General features: G+C 35.3%; 1 protein-coding gene and 1 long non-coding RNA gene across 6 annotated transcripts in view; one reads left to right on the top strand and one right to left on the bottom strand.

Annotated features, from left to right (window-relative positions):
• Nucleotides 1-19,149, bottom strand: part of SMIM11 (small integral membrane protein 11) — a 55,005-nt gene that overhangs the window by 13,897 nt on the left and 21,959 nt on the right. Inside the window, exons 5-8 of one of the 4 annotated variants that reach the window (XR_009621077.2) lie at nt 16,685-16,784; nt 10,931-11,071; nt 7,192-10,480; nt 6,554-7,102 (exon numbers count right to left, since the gene is read on the bottom strand). The gene's annotated coding sequence lies outside the window, so the exon portion shown is untranslated. Of the gene's footprint in view, nt 1-6,553; nt 7,103-7,191; nt 10,481-10,930; nt 11,072-16,684; nt 16,785-19,149 lie in introns of those variants that run through there. The other 3 variants (XR_015728209.1, XR_004594944.3, XR_015728210.1) reach the window with 3 other exon arrangements.
• On the top strand, nt 10,493-16,818 carry LOC117678349 (uncharacterized). Of its 2 annotated transcripts, XR_004595008.3 has the most exons (4): nt 10,493-10,582; nt 11,369-11,460; nt 14,300-14,404; nt 15,998-16,818. It is a non-coding gene; the product is annotated as an uncharacterized LOC117678349 (long non-coding RNA). The 2 variants fall into 2 exon arrangements; XR_004595017.2 differs by lacking the exons at nt 10,493-10,582; nt 11,369-11,460; nt 14,300-14,404 and adding an exon at nt 14,847-14,935.

Genomic DNA, 19,149 nt, shown 5'->3' with positions numbered 1-19,149 from the left:
GCAGTGAAGAGGCAGAAGCATTGGAAATTTACAGCATTTTAGATATTTGGTTTTTTTACAGGTATATGTTAAACATTTATGGAGGCAAACAATATATATTCAGCAGACTAATAGTTTTAGAAACGTGTCCCAAAGTGCTTTGTCTCTATACTTGCCAAAAACTCTAGATTTATCATGCAGCCACAGCCAAACATACATTAGTATATTTGATGCTTCACAGAATATGTAAAGATGGAGTTTCCAATCTCAGAGCTAAAGATGATGGAATAGGAAGTGGAGATGAGGTTAATTGGATAGAGCAAAGTGGAGCTGTTTCAAGCAGCCATTTAGATCTAGTTCTCTTGGGAGTATACATCCACAACTAGATGGGCCTTCCCTGGTATCATGACTGTGTGGAGCCAGCATTTCTTCCTGTTGCATAAATGTATTGTAATACCACCCATGCTACTGCACCATTCTATAGGATAAGGCCATCGGTCCCTGCCCTTCCTCCCCTATTTTCATTGATCTTCCAGGCTCTCTGCATCCTCCCCATCCTAGTAAACAGGATGCAACTGAGCACACACATGTACAACCTTGTTTAAATCAATTCCTTCTCTTTACCTTGGTGGAAAGGGTGTTATCATTGAAGTTATTGTGGCCTCTCCTATTGAAAACACTCCCCAGCCATTTCCTAACAATCTGCTCACATTGAGGAAGCATTTAGTAATTATTCTGAATTACTGAAATGTAATTTGCCTGCCAAAAGAAATGGCCAGCATGCCTGGTTAATCATCATCACACTATTATTCCAAACTAATCCAATAATCTGAAAAAGAAGTGCCTTCAGAGAAGGATATTATTTTGCTTCTGAAACTTAATTTCAGTGAACTATTAGGTTATCTGCTAATTCTTAGCCCCTCTCTCTGCAATTAGGATTTACCAGTTTTTGATAAGAGAAAATAATCTTGCTTTCCTCTAATATGAGACAGAAAGATTATGACTACATCACAGAATTACAGATATGTTCATAGAGGAGAATAAATTTAGGACAACTTTTCATCCTTTTAAAAAAATGATTAAGAACAATTATTCTTAAGAGCAAGAATAATTGCCATTCTTATGAATGACTGTTGTAACTTGGGGATAGAGATGGACTTTTCTGGGATCTGCTGGAGGATAACATTTTTAAGTTCCATTAAAACAGTTGCCATTATTGAGAAGGGAAACAGTGGACCTCATGTAAAAATAGTGCTTGGAACTTTCTGAATCTAGAATAGATTTTTAAAAAATTTCTTGAAAATATTTCTTATGGCTTCTTCTGGAGGAAAGCTTTATATCTCAAAAAGGGAGCAAGGTAATCTGGAGTTTCTGAGAATTCAGCAGAGCCTTTTTGGGAGAATATATCACCAATGCAGAGCATTACAACTGAAAGACCATTCTCCCTATAAAATAGCATAGCGTATAAATATGCAGGCTGGTTAAATCATATGTTAATCTTCCTTCAAAGTCAACAATTGCTTTTATTTGCATTTGCAGTTATGATCTAACTTCAGGTAAGAAATCGAGTCAATAATTGAAAAAAGAAACTTAGTGAAGGTTTGTGTTATGGCAAAAGAGGCCAGGAAGTTATGCTAATAAATCCAGATTTTGCAACAAGTAGGATCAGTCAAGTATTTGTCTATAATCACCTATTTCCTTGTTTGGAATTTTCACCTAGTGTTTTAATATTTAAAACAATAAATACTATTCTTTTGTTTCTTAACTTTTGCATTTTTTTCTGTACCCAGCTTCTCATTGCAACATTGTACAATACTTTATTTTCTTTATGCACTGTGTTTCTAGAGTTTCTCAAAAATTACTCCATTAGAAAAACAAAATTGGAAGTCATTTCTTTATATTTCTTTTTGTAGTCTCTCTCTCGCTCTCTCTGTTTTGGCTTTGTTTTCTTTCTTTCCTTTTTTTTCCCTTATCTTTATTAACTTCTGTTAGTTTTTTGTATCTTTTTAGTGTAAAAAAATAGTAAAGTTATCTTTTAAAAAAGTTATTCCATATGGATGCAAATGTAAATGCTGTTATTTCAGTATTTGAATATTCTTCAGTTAAAATAATTATTTGCACATGGTCTTGAGTTACAAATTGTAGTCAGCAATTTTAACATTGAATTTTTTTTAGTTTTTCTTCACTACTCCAACATTTGTGTACTGGATATTTTTGAATAATTTGAGTACATGTATCAATTGTCTGTAAACAAAATAGTCTGCTCTGAATTCCAAACTTGTTAAAAAGAAAATCAATATTAATTTTTCCGTTGTATTCCTTAGTACCATTGCATAACAATAGCCATTCATGTCTTTCTCCACCATAATGGTTTACTTCTAGCTCAAAGATTAATTTTTTCCTTATACCTTCATTTAATGTAATTCCTGCCATAAGTTTTGGCCACCAGTAATAGAAAGGAGTCTCACATACTTTGATCATGTGATGTGGGGAATTCGCTGGAGAAAGCAATTATGTTGGAAGAATTAGCCGTAAAAGGAAATCAGGCCGTCAAAGAACATGGTCACTGGACACCATCAAAGCTGATACTAGTCAAAACACAGAAAAACTCAGAGAAACAGTGCAAGATTGGAAGATGTATAGAGAGACCTGGTTCACAAAATAGCCAAGAGTCAGATTCAACTGAATGGATAACATCATCATCATCATCAATAGAGAGGAATACTTATTACCCATCACAACAGAATATTCCCATTCCTTATCAAGTTCTTTCTTTTCTGAAAGTAAATAAAGAAGCTAATGTCTTCCCTTTGAACATTCCTGGCTCCGTCCGAACACTTTTGGGCTAACAAATCTTCTGTTTCATTATCACATTTTGGTATATATAATTTTTAAACTTGGGAAGATACATTTGTTTTTCTTTTTAAAGAAATGAGGAAAATATTTAAATAAATAAATTTAATCGCTTCTTAAATTGTTTTTTTAAATTGTTCTTTTAAAAAAGTGCTAAGCTAAGTTGGAATGTATTAGGAGTTTTAACAATATTCTCTTGGATTAAAGCAATACAATATACTAAATATATTAATGCAAGAATATTTATATCACACACAACCACTTCTAGTGTTTCCATATAATGACAATTTTAATGCCTGCATTTTTAAATATTTTATTATCTTCTAACATCAATTTTTTCTAATGCTCCCTCCAAACATTGTGCTAGGTTTCCTTTTTTTAGGGCATCATGCCCTGCATCTGATGAAGTTAACTGTAGCTTATGACATAATAAGCATGTTAATCTTCCTGATGCCACAAAGCTTGCATTTTGCTATTTCTTAATACGTTTTCTTTATATTATCTTTGACATTTTTTCCTTCTGTCATATTTCTCCAATATCAAAAGATAAAATGGAACTGGTTTACTAAAGTTATCTCTTATTGGGCAACTGAAAGAAACCTTTCTCTTCACACAGGTAAAGTTCTTTATTTTTATTTTATTTTGGTTTTATGCTGTTTCTTATCTCTTTCAATATATTAAAACTTATTATACCTACTGTAAGTTAGAACCTGGGGTTGATCGAGTTATTGTGCAGAGCCTAAATTATCTTTCCAAATTCCACACCCAATTGTACATTCTTAATTTTGACTATACAAGTAGATAAGCATCACATCTGCTTCTGGTAATAAGACTACTCAGCGGAGTTAGCAAAGAAGTGCTTCCTTCAATTACCGGTAAGTAAGTAATGAAGATTATAGGATTCTCGCTCACCAAACCTAAGACAAGTGAAGTAAGTAGCTTTTGTTCCGTATTATTTGGGTTTTGGATTGATCCCAGAGTACAGGATGGGAAGGCAAACAAATACAATTATTATACATTTCAGAATTTCAGAAATCCTTTTCACCTTTGCCAGTTACTGTTTCTCTGCCTTGAATTCAAATATAACCTTTGTTGCTTTGAATAATTGTGAATAAAATACAAGAGATTTGTCTGAGCTGTTTTTATTCAGACTTTCAGACCAGGAATTTTTATCTCATAATCAATGATTTCAGAAATTTCTAGACTGGGAGCCTCTACTTCTACCAACAAAAGGCACTGTCCAATTATAGGTCTGTGAATTTTAAACTGATTTGAACATAGCTCAGCTCAGCTTTCCATATATTATCTCGTTTCCACAAGAGTAGTACTTTGAAAGTGTTTGTATTTTGAATGTGGATCAATATTACTTTTGTCATAAATAGATATGTGGCATTATCTAACTTCAGTGAAATAATAAATGAGTTTTGAAATAACATATCTAATAAGTAAGTGCAGATTCTGTATGATTAAGCAGAAAGACTGCAGAATTTGTTAACATTCTTTTAACCCAAAGGTTTTTTTAACAAAACCTTTTCTCTTTTAACAAAAGAGAAAAAATGGCAGAATTAATTGTTCTTTTTCCAGTTCATCAAGTGATTCACAAACCTTATGTCCCTGGATATATTGAGCAGCATAGTGTAATTCAATGCCAAGGTCATAAGACATTATCAGGTTTTCAATCTTTGTCAGCAAAAAGTCTGTAAAGGATTGCCAAAATATCGTAAAAATATGGCTTATTCTAACCTTGATTAAATAAACCAACTTTACATTTTATTTCCTAAAATCTTAATCTTTAGTTTATTCAAATATTGTTGCACAATTTGACCTCTCTTCAATTTTTCTTTGTCCCACTGCATAGGGGTCTTCAAGGCTTTAACAAGTCTCTTTATAAATCCAATAATAAAGACACTGTCCAAACCATTCCCATGGTTTATCATTTGCATTTCCCTTTAATTTTTAAAATTTCAGGCAACTTTCTTTGTTTAACTAGTAAAGAGTCCTTATCTGGATCATTCTCTTGGCCTGCCACTTGTATTTCTACTTTACATACCTTCTCTATACTGAAATCCATTTTTTTAAAATCCGATATTTCTGATTCACTATTTCATATCTGTCATGCTTTCATTAATATCCTTTAAACATAGAAGCAGGCGTCATTACTTGTGATAATTGTAGTTAATAATTTCTAGCTCCATTCTTCAAAGAGCTCCTTTAATATTTTAAATGCTGTAGTTCTTCATGTCATTTTGTAAATTCCAATCTAAGACAAAACCACAGGCAAGGGGTTTTGGCTTTTGGCCTGGAATCCTTAGCCCTCTTTAAATCATACAGTCTCTATTCAAAGTTTTGTTCAGAAATATAGACTCACCAAATGTCTTTTCAACTGACATTACAAAGATCTTTAATAGCCTTAAGATAGCTAAACAGGCAATTTCTGAAAGTACTTAGAAGCAAGGTTAGCAAATGAATTATCCTTTAAAAAATTCTGCTGTGATTGTGAGCTTAATTATTGATCCCTATGCCTCCTTCCAGCACTCAAATCTGTGGGGGACCACTGCCTTGCAATCTCCTTGTGAAGAGAACCTGTCCAGAGTATATATGGGTGATCTCTCATCCTCTCCTTATCCAGAGAGGTTCCAATGGTTCATGTGTCTTTCCCATGGCCACTATCTCTGCTCTCCATGGAGACCTGTTTAGTTTTCCATGTCTCCACTAGAAATCTTTTCCTTGTTTCTGTTTCTAAATTCAGTTACTTAATATAAATCTGTATTAGGAATGATTGGATGGATAGTTGATTGGATACACAATAATAGTGAAAAACTCAATTGGTTCATTAGTAACTACATTTTTATAGATTGAGCTCATTATGGCTCTTGCAGATATCAAGAAAAAATTGGGGAACTCTGTACAGGGAAGGCATTTTAGCATTTCAGTCCTTCATTTAGTCTTACAAAAGCATCAAGACAAGTTACAATTTATAAGGACTGGCCTTGTACTGTAGTTGAGAGGAATTTGTTGGTAGTCTTCAAAATAATGCCAATTGAAATATTTAGCTAAAGATGTCAGTCAAGAATATAAGCACCAAACTACCACTTACATTCTGCTTGTTTTGATTGCTGTTAAAAATCATAAATGAGTGTGTGTCTATGTGTGTCAGGGCAAAACACTGATGAAGCACGGATGTTAAGTTCATATGATCTTCTAGTATGAAGATGGTGAGTAGGAGTCATATATTATATGTAAAATTCCAGAGTTGTCACAAAATTCTGGACAACAATATATATTCTATTGTTTGTAAAAATGAGACTGGTTTAACCATGGCATTGAAAAGGCTGCTTGTCCCCCACAAGTCATTAATGATGTTAATCTGCTGTTTCATAATGTTTAAGGTCTTTATTATGCAAATACAAAATCCACACTAATGTGCTGAACCCTAATCTATCCTGAATCAATACAGCCATCACCAACATGATGTGGAAAAGAAGTGATGATAGGTTGAAGGTATCTTGAAATTTAAAAATCTGAATGGTCAAATGAGGATCTATAAAATTTCAGTTAGGACTGCTGCAATATAGATAACTAAACTAAACTAAAATGTGATTGATTTGTTTATGGTTACTGTAATTTCCTAGCAGAAACTGTGCCATTTAATCACCAGATTATAGGTAAACAACCCATAAGTTGTCTACCTAACCAAAAAAAATAATGGCAGATTCCCCCATTTGTGAGATTGCACAATCCATATTTTTATTTACATAATCTGAATTGTTAAAATGAAGTAGAAAATAATGCTAGCTCTCAGGAAAGATGGAAAGTTATTATCATTCAGGAAAAAGAAATTGTTTAGGTTGTTGGAACTCTCATGGAAAATATCAGGGTTTGTATCAGCAAATACTATAATCTGTACTGTTAGTCATGAAATGGGTGTATAAACAAAGTGGTGCAATATACACTGATACTTGAGGGATGTGCAAACATGTAGCTAGATGCATAGCAGGAAAAGCGAGTAACAGGAAGGTGCATCACATCATTACTTCATCTCTGCCTCTTGCAGCAACGCTCCTTTCTTTCTTTTCTGTCAATATTTTGGCCTGAGGTATCAGTAAAGAAACATGAACATCTTCATTTACTCTATGTAAATATAGACACCAGATGCTCAAGGAGAAATGGTTCTTTCAAGTACTATTTTTCCTGTAATGGTACTCCAACTTCAACTCATCACTGTGTTTGAACATTTCCAATAGGCAGGAATCATTCTGTACCTCCATTTCTAGAAGATAAAGCAAGAAGTAACTAGTGATATCCTAAAATCCACCAGTGAACTATAAAACTTCCTCAACAATTCATAATTGAACTCACCTCATGGATGCCAGTAAGACTCATTTATGAGTAAGCATGCTTGGGATTCTAACTTCTGTCACGTGACTTCCTTGAGTATTTCTTAGAATGAAAGAGAAGACACTCCCCCTTTCTTATGCTCTTGCCACGGCCAATTCAAGGCTTGTCATAAAGTATCTCTGAAAGGGCAGTTCTTCACACTTGACAGACTAGCATGAAATGTAAGTATATTACTGTGCTTTTTTTCCCACATGCTGTTGTACTAGATTTATACTTAATTTGGATTTCTTTCAATCTCAGAAAGCAAAAGCACACACAAAAGAAATACAGTAACTTTTTCTTTCTTTTGCTAGAGATCTTAAAATTACTTTTCATTGATAATAAATGAAGATGTCCAATTGTTATATTTATATGGAAAACAATCTAATTTTCTTTATTTAAAAAAAAAATTGGAATTTTCAGCCACCTTTTGAAAGACTGTTATTCTTTAGTCATTCAATCATGTCTAATTTTTTATGACAAAAAGGTACATTTCAGCAGGATAGTCTTGTAACATTAAATCACTTTGTCTTCTGAGATCTCCTTTTCAATTGCCTTCAGCTTTCCTATCATTAGCATATTCTCCAGTGGCTGTTGTCTTCATTGTCTTCAATACTTTTGCTTCTTTATTAATGTTGCCATGGTAGATTTTAGCTTTGCTCCATCTTTTCTTAAATAATTTGTTCTTGCAGCTCAAGGTACAGTATTCTTAAAATTGTCTCGAGTTTCACAATCCCAAAGCATCAATTTTTTTCTTCATTCTGCCCTTCTCATCATTCAGTTTTCACAGTGATAAGTTACAATTGGAAAAAACAGTCACAACAATATGTAGTTTTGTAATCAATATGATATCCCTGCAACCAATCAATCAATTTTTTGTTTATGTGTTCAGTAAAGAAACAGACATCTGTTTATTCCATGGATACAGTCACCATCTCTTTAAAAGTTTGAGTCTAAGAAGATAAAGTCTGTTATTTCAACTTCTTCTCTGATTCTTTGCATGGAATTGGCACCACCCACCCACAAGCACACACACACACACACATATACACAGAGAGAGAGAGAAAGAGAGAGAGAGAGAGAGAGAGAGAGAGAGAGAGAGAGAGAGAGAGAGAGAGAGAGAGAGAGAGAGAGAGAGAGAGACTGCTTTTTTGCACTTTTCTACTTTGAACAAGAGATTCCTTATGTCTTTCTTACTTACAGCCATCAAAGTGGTATCATCAGAATATCTACTAATACACTGAATTACTCATTTTAATTCTAATTTCTATTTCTTGTAGGTCTGCATTTGTCATTACACATTCCACATGTAAGTTAAATAAATACACTGAAAGTATAGAAACTTGGTAAATTCTTAAATAAGTCTTTTCTCCTTTCCATTCAATCCTTATACTCAATTTCTTTGCATTGCTTACTTAAATAGAAATCCATGCCACTTCATATTCTCTAGAACTCACATTTTGTTTAGCAAATTTTCCTACATATATATACACATATATTTTTTTATTCAGGTCTCTGACCACAATATACGGTAACTACCAACAACAGGTAGAACAGAATACAACTGTAGTTCATTGATATAATCAAAGTAGACCTAATTTTGCTGAGAGAGTAATGATATTTGCCCACTGAGGAAACTGAGTTCTACTAGTCTGATATTAATAATTCTGTATAGAATAAATTAAGGTTGCCAGTTTATTCTATACATTATTAATTGGGGAGTAATACAATTCTTATAAAAAAATAAAGCAAGATATAGACATTGGTTTTATTTTATTCTATATCAACAGACAACCATTTAATTCTTTTACATTTCAGTGTATTTGTCTTTGTATCATTTTAAATGATGCAACAAATTTTATTTCCAGTTTCTCTAGACATGTTTATCACTCTAATTCACTTCATCTATTCAACATATAATCATAATGAATATTGCTCTGATCATATCTGACTATTTTGTTTTTTCTATTCTGTTGTTATTTCAGGTGTTTGTAATCTACATTGTGGTCTTCTTTTGCTGACTGACTAGACTAGAGCTTCCATTTTTGCTTGTAATATAAGTAGATAATTTGATTTTGGGTTTGTCTGTCTAGTGGAGATCTTGTGTAATTTTTTAGGTTGATAGAGGAAAATATTTGCTAAAAATATTGCATCTTTTTTTGCCAGAACTGTATTTTTCTCTTGTTTCCTTTCATATACCAAGGCCAAATGTTCCCATTACTCCAGTAGCTATTTTACTTCCAACTTTAGCATTCCAGTGTCCTGTATTTATTATGGCATCTTTTCTGGAGTTGTGTCAATAAGATGTTGCGAGTTATAATGGAATTGTTCAGCTTCCACTTCCTTTGTATCTGTGGTTAGAGCATATACATAGATCACTGTAACAGTGATTAGCTAGCCTTCAACTTGAATTGAGATCATCTATCTTTTGGGAACTGTATCCAAGCATTTGTACATATTTATTTATATATTTACACATTTATATAACCAAACATCTATCCAGGAAACTCTGGATGGCTATCAGACATTTTTAAAAAAATCATTCAAATTTCACAAAAAAAAAGAAGAAAGAAACATTTGCATACTTTTTTAGTAATAAGAACCAGTTGGGTTTTTTTCTATGATTTTGAAGTCTGCAGTAGAGGATCTGATGGGATCTGCAGAGGGTTCCTTTGATGGGAATTCCAATATATTTCAGTTCCTTAGTTCCTAGAATGTTGATATGCGGCCTTGGCATTTCTGCCTGGACTACATCAAGTTTTCCTTGATTGATATTCTGGCATTCTACTTACCAATGATATATTTGCTTTTGAAACATCAAACTGTCCTAATGCCTTTGGGCACATCACATCTAGATGTCCGCTCAGCTTTAATGTAACTGTAAAATTATCAGTGCTAGTTGCCCTCTATTTTTCCTTGGTTGACTGTTCAATACTTCCCAACACAGAGGGTGGCTAATTTCCTAGTATCAGGCTGGCATTGCCTTGGCTGTAAATGTCTGTTTGGTTTCTTAACAGAGTACTGTTAAGTATTTGAAATAATATTCAAATAACATTTGGAAAAAAATCTTGAAAATAAAGATCCTTGATTGGAGCACTGAAATGCTTTTTTGAAAATAACATGCTCTGCTTTGAATAAGCCAGTTTATTGAGACAAGAGACCTCCTATCAAATCTGGTACCAGAGCAGTGCTCCAAGAAGCTCAGCAGCTCAGGTCAAGTCTCTCTGCAGTTGGAACATCAGCACTCCTCCTTTTCCCCAGCTATCACTTGCTGTAAATAAAACAAAAACAAAACAAAACAGGACTTCCTGGGGTGAGTTTTTAAACATGAAGACTCCTCCAAAACAAAGGCTGCCCCATCCACAGTTAGCAGGTATGCAAATGTGCTTGTCATGATTTGAAATGATGAAAAAAATATTGGTGATACTGGGGCTAAGATGCTATTAGGAGGCCCTGATGTCCTACTGTATTGATTTTATTTGTTACAATTATTTGTATCCTGCTTTTCAAAGCAATGTTCTTCCCGATACAATACAAGCCATTACAAATAGAAACATAATATGATCCCTTTCATGGGGCAGTTTATGATCCCACACATAGAGGAAGGAATATATTCGACTTTTATTTCCATGATTGTAAGTGTTCGTGGAAGGGATAGGTGGGGAAAGGGACAAATGACAAAACATACACGGATATGTCACAATACTTTTCTGTGACTTACCTGCTTGCTTTTTGTGCTCTTCTTAAATGCCTATTTAAATGTTCTTTCCATTTTCACTTTTCTTATAGCATTTATTACTTGTTGGTTTGTTTATCAGACTTTAGACGCCTCTTACATCATAGACTCTGGGAACTTACACTCCTAAAAATATAAACAAACAAACAAACAGTTCCCACATAAAAAAACATAAACTAGGAACAACATACTGGATGAAATGAAATATAAAGCATCACCAAGCCTAACCATCTAAATTCCCAAAGTCCAGCCAAAGTGGATTGAACAGAAACAAGCCATTTCTACAAAAATCACATAAATCAATTCTTCCTTCCTGGCTTACAATGTTAAGACATTCTACATAAGAAACCACTGGCTGAGACCTAACAGAGAGCATCTCCATATTCTCTATCAATAGAATAACCAATTTTTCTCATTTTCTAGGGAGTACTGAAAGCTACGGGTAGTGAGTTCAGTTATTTTCCCAATCTATGCAAACTACCATTGCAGCACTCTTTGGACAAAAAGTCTTGAAGGTAAATGAGCACAAAACTGTATTTTAAAGTACAAAGATAAAATGTATTGACTTCTCCAATCAAGGATGTCTAACAGTCACTGAGAGGGGCAGAATTTTGTAATATTCTTTTCCTTTTCCATCTTTCAATTTCAGAAAAGTTGAATGTAATGCTTACGACAAAACCTTTCTGTTCTAACCTTTGTCTTTGCGACCTCTTTACATCCTGAAAAAATTCTTCTTGTACCTCTGATGAGTTAATCTTCTGATGTTATCTGACCATAATTATCTATTACAACATTATGTTTAAATTAATAAATCATCAGGAATGAATTGTAGAGCTGCAGTGTCCCACACCCCAATCTACCACATTTGCAGACTAAAACTGGAGTGAACTTCAACAGTTTTGAAGGGAACACATCTGGGCAAAATATTCCCCACATAGAAAATATTTCAAATCCCAACAGCTGGAGATAAAACTTTTCTTCCATTATTCTTGTACTAAAGAGCTCAGAACGACACCTCACCAAAAATATTGTTGGGGTCCTAAAGTTTATATAACGGATAAGGTTATATAACCAAGTAAATTTGGCATAAAATAATTATCATTACTGTTCTTGTAATGGGATATGGTGACCCCCTCCCCAATTACATATTATCATCAGTGGGTTGCAACAGTGATCAATTTGATATCTGCTGTTCCAGTGGCATGGTATCCATAAAGTAAAGGTTCCCCTCGCACATATGTGCTAGTGGTTCCTGACTCTAGGGGGCGGTGCTCATCTCCGTTTCAAAGCCAAAGAGCCGGCACTGTCTGAAGATGTCTCCATGGTCATGTGGCCAGCATGACTAAACACCAAAAGCGCACGGAACACTGTTACCTTCCCACCAAAAGTGATCCCTGTTTTTCTACTTGCATTTTTTACGTGTTTTCGAACAGCTAGATTGGCAGAAGCTGGGACAAGTAATGGGAGCTCACGCCGTTACATGGTACTAGGGATTTGAACTGCTGAACTGCCGACCTTTCGATTGACAAACTTAATGTCTTAGCCACTGAACCACCGCGTCCCTATGGTATCCATGGGCCATATCAAATCAGTGAATGGCATTTCGAACAGCTAGATTGGCAGAAGCTGGGACAAGTAATGGGAGCTCACGCCGTTACATGGTACTAGGGATTTGAACTGCTGAACTGCCGACCTTTCGATTGACAAACTCAATGTCTTAGCCACTGAACCACCGCGTCCCTATGGTATCCATGGGCCATATCAAATCAGTGAATGGCATTTCACTGGAAGAGATTCTTGGTTTCCCACCTTCTAGGACCTTGGAATAGCATGATTAGGTTAAGAAACCAAATCCAAAATTGCTGCTACACTAGTTATGGGTCTGCACATTACAAGACACAGAGCTTTGATTACATTTGGTCACTTTTTCCATCTTGTCTTTTTTTTTTGACACCCTCTACCTTGACACCATCATTAGGCACCTGAAAAGCAGTGCAAGTTTGTCATAGTGGTTAACACATAAACTTTAGGAACAGTAGTAATTCAGTTTATTTTTTGTGATGGGAGGGAAAATGGCATGTGTACATACGACTCAGAGGAGGCAAAGTGAAGCACTGAGTTACTAATAGGTGCTTCAGTAAAGCCTTGTCATTGATCTTATCTGATCAAGGAAATGGTGAAACAAACAAGGAATTTGAAGATGATATAATTTCTTAAACGTTTTGTTACCATGTGTCAGACAATCTTGTAAAGGTTCTCTGGCTCCTGGATTTTTATGATTCTAGGCATAGTGATGTTCATTTGCTGATGACTTAAACCTGTGTCATTTTGTTTGTTTCGTCTGGAAAACCTTTCCTGGTTCATGAAAATAAATAAATAGACCTATTAAAAGTATGCTTCATTATAAGAACTAGGAAGTTTATCTGGAATTTCACAACAATTTGGCTACGGTTGCTACAATATTATCTTCCTAGAAGCACAGAGACACCATACCACTCAACACATTTTAAATTTATTTTCTTGCAGCTATTATTTCGGCTGACAAATATCTATGGATTCTATAGTATGTAAAACAGTGGGCTGTGCCAATTTTGTTGACTGTCTTTCTCTTGACCGACACAATACTGTCTCGCACATACATATACACCGAGGAAGTACCCCAAAGGGCAATCAGACTGATTCATTTTATAAAGAAGGGATGGCAACATTTGGATTTTGTAGCTTAGAAAAGCAACAGAGGGGCATGATAAAAGTATAATGTAGGAGTAGAAATGATTGATAGAAAAAAAGATTTTTCAGTTGAAGCTAAATGAGGATCATGCAGGACTGAAAAAAGGAACCTCCTTATTTACACAGCACTTAAGTAAACTATGCAATGTGTTGCCATTCAATTTCTGAAAGTTGTGGCTACAATGGCTACTAGATCTATGGATCCATAATGTCTCCCAAATCCCAGCAGTTGCTGACAATGGAAGTAGAATATTATCCTCAAAACCTACTTGTCAGCTTTTTAAATGCAGGAAGGTGCTGGGCCTTTAAGGAAGGAAGAAAAGTAACCTAAATAGGTATCTGAGCTGATCCATCTGAACTCTTATGTTCTGATATTCACTCAGAATCCTGTCCCTGTCCCCATTCTTTCACCCTTTTAATCAAAGATCCTGTTTTAATTTGGTCTTATTGCCAACACCATTCTTTTACTCCTCCCAAATTATTTTAACGCTTTTACCATCAATTTCCATGAGAAACTTCTTTCTCCTGTTCGCATGCCCTCCCTCACCTGTTTCTCTCTCACTCCATCTGTTTACCTTTTATCCCTCATACACAGCATTGGTAACAAGGTATTATTGCTCACAGGTCCACTGGGGAAAAAAAGAACAAGGCATGTTCTCAACTGAAGATTCTTCTCGTTGTATGCTCCATAACGTACAGAGGGCCTGTTTCTCTGACAACTTACTATGGGTACAAAATAAAGATCAAATGTGTGTGTCTGCTGTTGTAATACTATGAGCTTTACTATTAAGCAACCCTCATGTATGAAGTGGAAAATTCACTCCTTCAACTCATGGAACCCAGGGTCTGTTTAGTATTAATGGGTGCTAGATTCCAGGTGGCTCAATCACAAGCCTCATGCAGAGTAAACACTGCCATTAAAATGTAATAATACCAAAGGAGGAAGATGAGTTGCTAGCAATAGCAGAACTGACTCATCCAGGATGTTCCCACAATTCCTCGTGGCCAATGATAACTCCTATTTGGACCTCACAAAAGGGATCCAAAATAGTCCATGGAAGGAAGTACCTTGCTGTCCACATTCAAAAGTAAGATTTGACATAGAGTCAGAAGAGCAAATGATACAAAACAAGTGTGGAGACCAGACAGGAAGAGAGCAGGTGAGATGTTTCATTAGAAAGATTCCAACTGGAGCTGCAGTGTATATTGAGCATGCTGCTTCACTATGATTTTTTCCCAAGGCATCTATGGCCTGTATATGTAAGTCTAACATATTTATTTCCATACGTGGCTTATTTCTTATAGATTTTTTAATAGATATAACCATTGGTGGGTTTTTGGTTTTTTTGGTAATTCTAAATATAAAATTATATGAATTTTGAGTTATCACAATGCATCTCTGGATCTACATGTGGCATAAACTGATATTTGGCTTAACAATTTTGGTGATGTTGGATGAGAAGCATATTATTATGGTCAGGATTAGACAATGTATCTGAAAAGTAGGAGTATGAGAAATAAACATGTTCTAATTTGAGGAATTATGAGGAAATGGTTTCTCCAGATTAAAAAAAAAGGGGGGGGTGTGAACCTGTAGGTACTAAGCACAAAGAACCAAGTAATTCTTTCCAGGAGTTTTCTATGTTGAGTGATGTGATGAAGTGTATCTACAGAGGGGGGAAATGGTGTGATGAACTACTATGAAGTGGCAATTTCCCAGAAAGATAGAAGCACATTGAGGGACGGGGGGGAGAACAGAAAGAGCACAGTCCAGAGCTGAATCAAAGAAAGAGGAAGAGATTGAGCATAATTATTCCCTAGAATCTTCCCAGTTTATAGAGTTATAGTAGTATAGGTTTAGTTTGGTAAGTTTCTATCTATATTGTGTAAGTAAACTATTGGCTGCATTGTTCTATGTCATTCTTGGGCGTGGCTTGACAGTATTGGTATTCTAGAAATTAATATTTTTGCTTATAAAACTAGCTTCTGGTATCACAGAACACAGAAAGACAAATCATTACCATGAATTATGTTAAGTTTCTAGATGCAAGGAGCACTTTGAAATAATCTAATGGTTTCCAACTGGCAGCACAAATTTGATAAATTAAGTCCTCTTTATTTATTACATTTAATTTTTTTTTTCTTTATGGACTCAAGGCAGTATAGGTTAGGGCAGGGGTGAAATCTAAAATTTGTTACTACCGGTTCTGTGGGAGTGGCTTGGTGGTGGGGTAATGTGACTGGGTGGGCATGGCCAACTTTTTTTTTTTTTTTTTTACTTTTAAAAGCATTTTTTCTACAACCTCTTCCCTTTTTTTGCAGCTCAGATGATGTTATAAAATGAATGTCAACCCCACAGAAGTCAAATCTGTTCTGAAGAGTTTGCTATCTATCTATATGCAAGACAGGGAAAAGAAACTGAATTATACAAATCCATCTCTTGTACAGCAGGAAGAAATCTCAGCTTCCCTATACATCCTGATTATTATTGGGTTTTTTGGCTTTCTCCTTTTCTCTATGATGCTCAGCAATATTGTTCTCAGGCAGCGGGAAAACTACATGGACTATCTCTTTCAAAATAAATTTCCAGGAAAGAGGAGAATGACTTCCTGCAACAGTATAATGGTTAATGTTGGAAAGGGTGTTACAACAGAAGCTAACACAGATTGCCAATGCCAAAAGACTGACAGTTGCCCAATGGCAGAAATTCCAAGCATGGAATTAGTGCAGAAAAATGTATGAAGGTGCAGTATCATGACCTATTTTTAACTGGTGGATGATTTTGAAGTATTAGATCTGATTGCACTAACTCGGGCCATTCCTGGCAATCCTCATTTGGAGCAACCTTCCTATCTACAGTGCAAGAAAAAACTTGTTTATTTCTAAACTGCATTATAGTTTTCCTATTTTACACTCCATTAAGTTTCCACTAATAGTTTAGTAATCAAGTTCAAACTTGTATGATTTCTTAATATTCATGCTTATATGCACTTTTGTGATGTGTCTTACATGGACTAAGTAAGCCATCTTCCTTCTTTTTCTTAATTGTGTGTTTTGTGAAGACTTTTGTTCTTGTAACTGTGTTATGTTGTGGAGACCTCCTCACAATCTAAAAGAAATATATAAAAGATGAAAGAGTCAAATCAAGCAAATGTTCATTTTGGCTAGAAATCGAACTCTCCTGCCCTGGTTCATTATTGGCCCATTATCCATAAATAGAAAATTCAAAACAAAGGGGTATACCTGGAACCCAGGGCTGCAAGTATCCCCTGAAAATCAGCAGAATCTGAAAATTGTCAAATTGTCATGTTTAATGTGACAAAACAAGGAACTTTATTAAAATCCATGACTAGAGAATAGGCAGGTTAATTATACTCAAGTTTAATTAAGTTTAAATGGAAACAAACTGAAGTCAAGTTTAGATTCTAACTCACCATTCAAAAGCTAACTGTGACCCTTATCAAGGAAAAGTTATGCATTCCTGGCATTATATAATAAATCCAGGACATGTGTTTAGTGTACCAGACATTGTCAAAACAAAGATGGATTGAGAAGTTGATCATTCTTTACTGTACCCCACAAATCTTGTAACACACTATTTCATTTGAGTGACTGCTTATACATCATAAAGAAGGGGGAGGGGAACCATTTGGAAAAGAAAGGATTATAATTAGGCATCATTTTTCTCATAATATAGATCGGCTTTCTTTCAACATACTGAGGATAATGGGACTTATAGTCCAACATACAGGTAGTCCTCAACTTATGACCACAATTGAGCCCAAAATTTCTGTATTGAGAAATTTGTTCAGTGAGTTTTGCCCCATTTTACAACTTTTCTTGACACATTTGTTAAGTGAATCATTGTGGTTGTTAAATTAATAACCACGGTTGTTAAATGGCTTCCCCATTGACTTTGCTTGTTAGGTTGCAAAAGGGGACTGTCATAAATGTGAGTCAGTTGTCAACCATCTGAATGTAAATCACATGACCATGGGGATGCTACAACAGTCATAAGTGTGAAAAATGGTCATAAGTCACTTTTTTCAGTGCTGTTGTTACTTCAAAAGGTCACTAACAAACTGTTGTAAGTCAAGGGCTACATGTATCTGCTATGCTGGTCGGAAGGTGGGAAAGAAGGTTCTTTCAGGCATTTTTCTCCAGGAGTAAAATAAAAGTCAGCTGAAATCTGCTGTTACCCTCACTATTTATCACTAATTTTATTTACTAAATTGTTTAAATCCTATAGCCAAGTTCTCTGGATGGTTTCAATACAAGTAAAAACAAAAGCATATTCAGTTCAGTAAAATGCAAAATAAAAACACCTATAAACTATGCAGCTGAAAGCTGGTTGGTCAAAGACTAAAACAATAGAAATTAAAATGGGATTAAAACATACTTAAAACCCAGGTAAAAGGCAGAGAAAATGAAAAGGTTTCCACCTGGAGTGAAAATGATGCTAGGAGGGGCGCGAGGGGAGGGGGCAGGCAAGCCTCTCTGAGGAAGAAGAAATTCCATTAATGGAGTTCCACCAGAGAAAAACCTCTCTCTCTTTTAAAGTCTGGGTAAGTAGATATGGGAAATGGTGCTCCTGATCCTAAATTGTTTAACAAGTTAAAGATTAAAAACAAGCATTTTGAATCTGATCCTAAAATGGACCTGCAGTCAGTATAGATAGCAAAGAACCATCATAATCAATTTATTGACCAGTCCCCAGAAACAGTCTAGCTGCCATATTTTGAATTAAACTGATGTTTCTGAACTGTTTTTAAAGGCAGCCTGTTGTATAACACTATAATCCAATCTGAAGTTACCCGAGTGTGAATCACTGTTGTGAGACTGTCTCTGTCCAGGTAAAATTGCAGTTGATAAATCATAAATGGCACTCCATGCCACTGAGCCAATCTGGATTTGTAATAATGATGGACCTAGGTGTATCCGTCCCCTTCAAATTATGAACATGCTCCTTTAGAGGCCAGATGCTTGCAGGACACCTCTTAGCTGAACTGATGCATCACCCATGAGCAATGTTTTCAGTGTTGCATGGACTGAATCCCAGTTTATTGGCCTTCATCCAGTCCATTATCCTGCCCAAGAACTGATTCAGAATACTGACTACCTCATCTGCATTAGATGAAAAGGAGAAGCAGAACTAGGTGTCTTCTGCATATTGATGTCACCTTAGCCCACTTCCCTAGATGACCTCTGCCAGCCTGAAACTGGATTGAAATGCATCTAGATGAATCAGTCTCAATCAAAAGAGCCTGAAGTGGATGAGCCAGCATCCATTTAAGAACCGTGCTGGGAAAAGGAGTATTGGCCACAGGCATATAAGTTTTCATTCTCCAAGTCCAGATTTGGATTCTTTAGAAATGGTTTAGAAATTTTGGGTTCTGAACACGTCATTAAACAAAGACAACCTGTGTAGGTGCACCAAAGTAAGGCTGTAAGACACCCCAACATTCCATCTTCAA

The sequence above is a fragment of the Pantherophis guttatus genome, chromosome 5 (genome assembly GCF_059756535.1).
Source record: "Pantherophis guttatus breed Tessera chromosome 5, ASM5975653v1, whole genome shotgun sequence".
In the NCBI taxonomy this organism is placed as follows: domain Eukaryota; kingdom Metazoa; phylum Chordata; class Lepidosauria; order Squamata; family Colubridae; genus Pantherophis; species Pantherophis guttatus.
The sequence above is the reverse complement of the archived record's forward strand: the minus strand, read 5'-3'. Positions and strand labels throughout refer to the sequence as shown.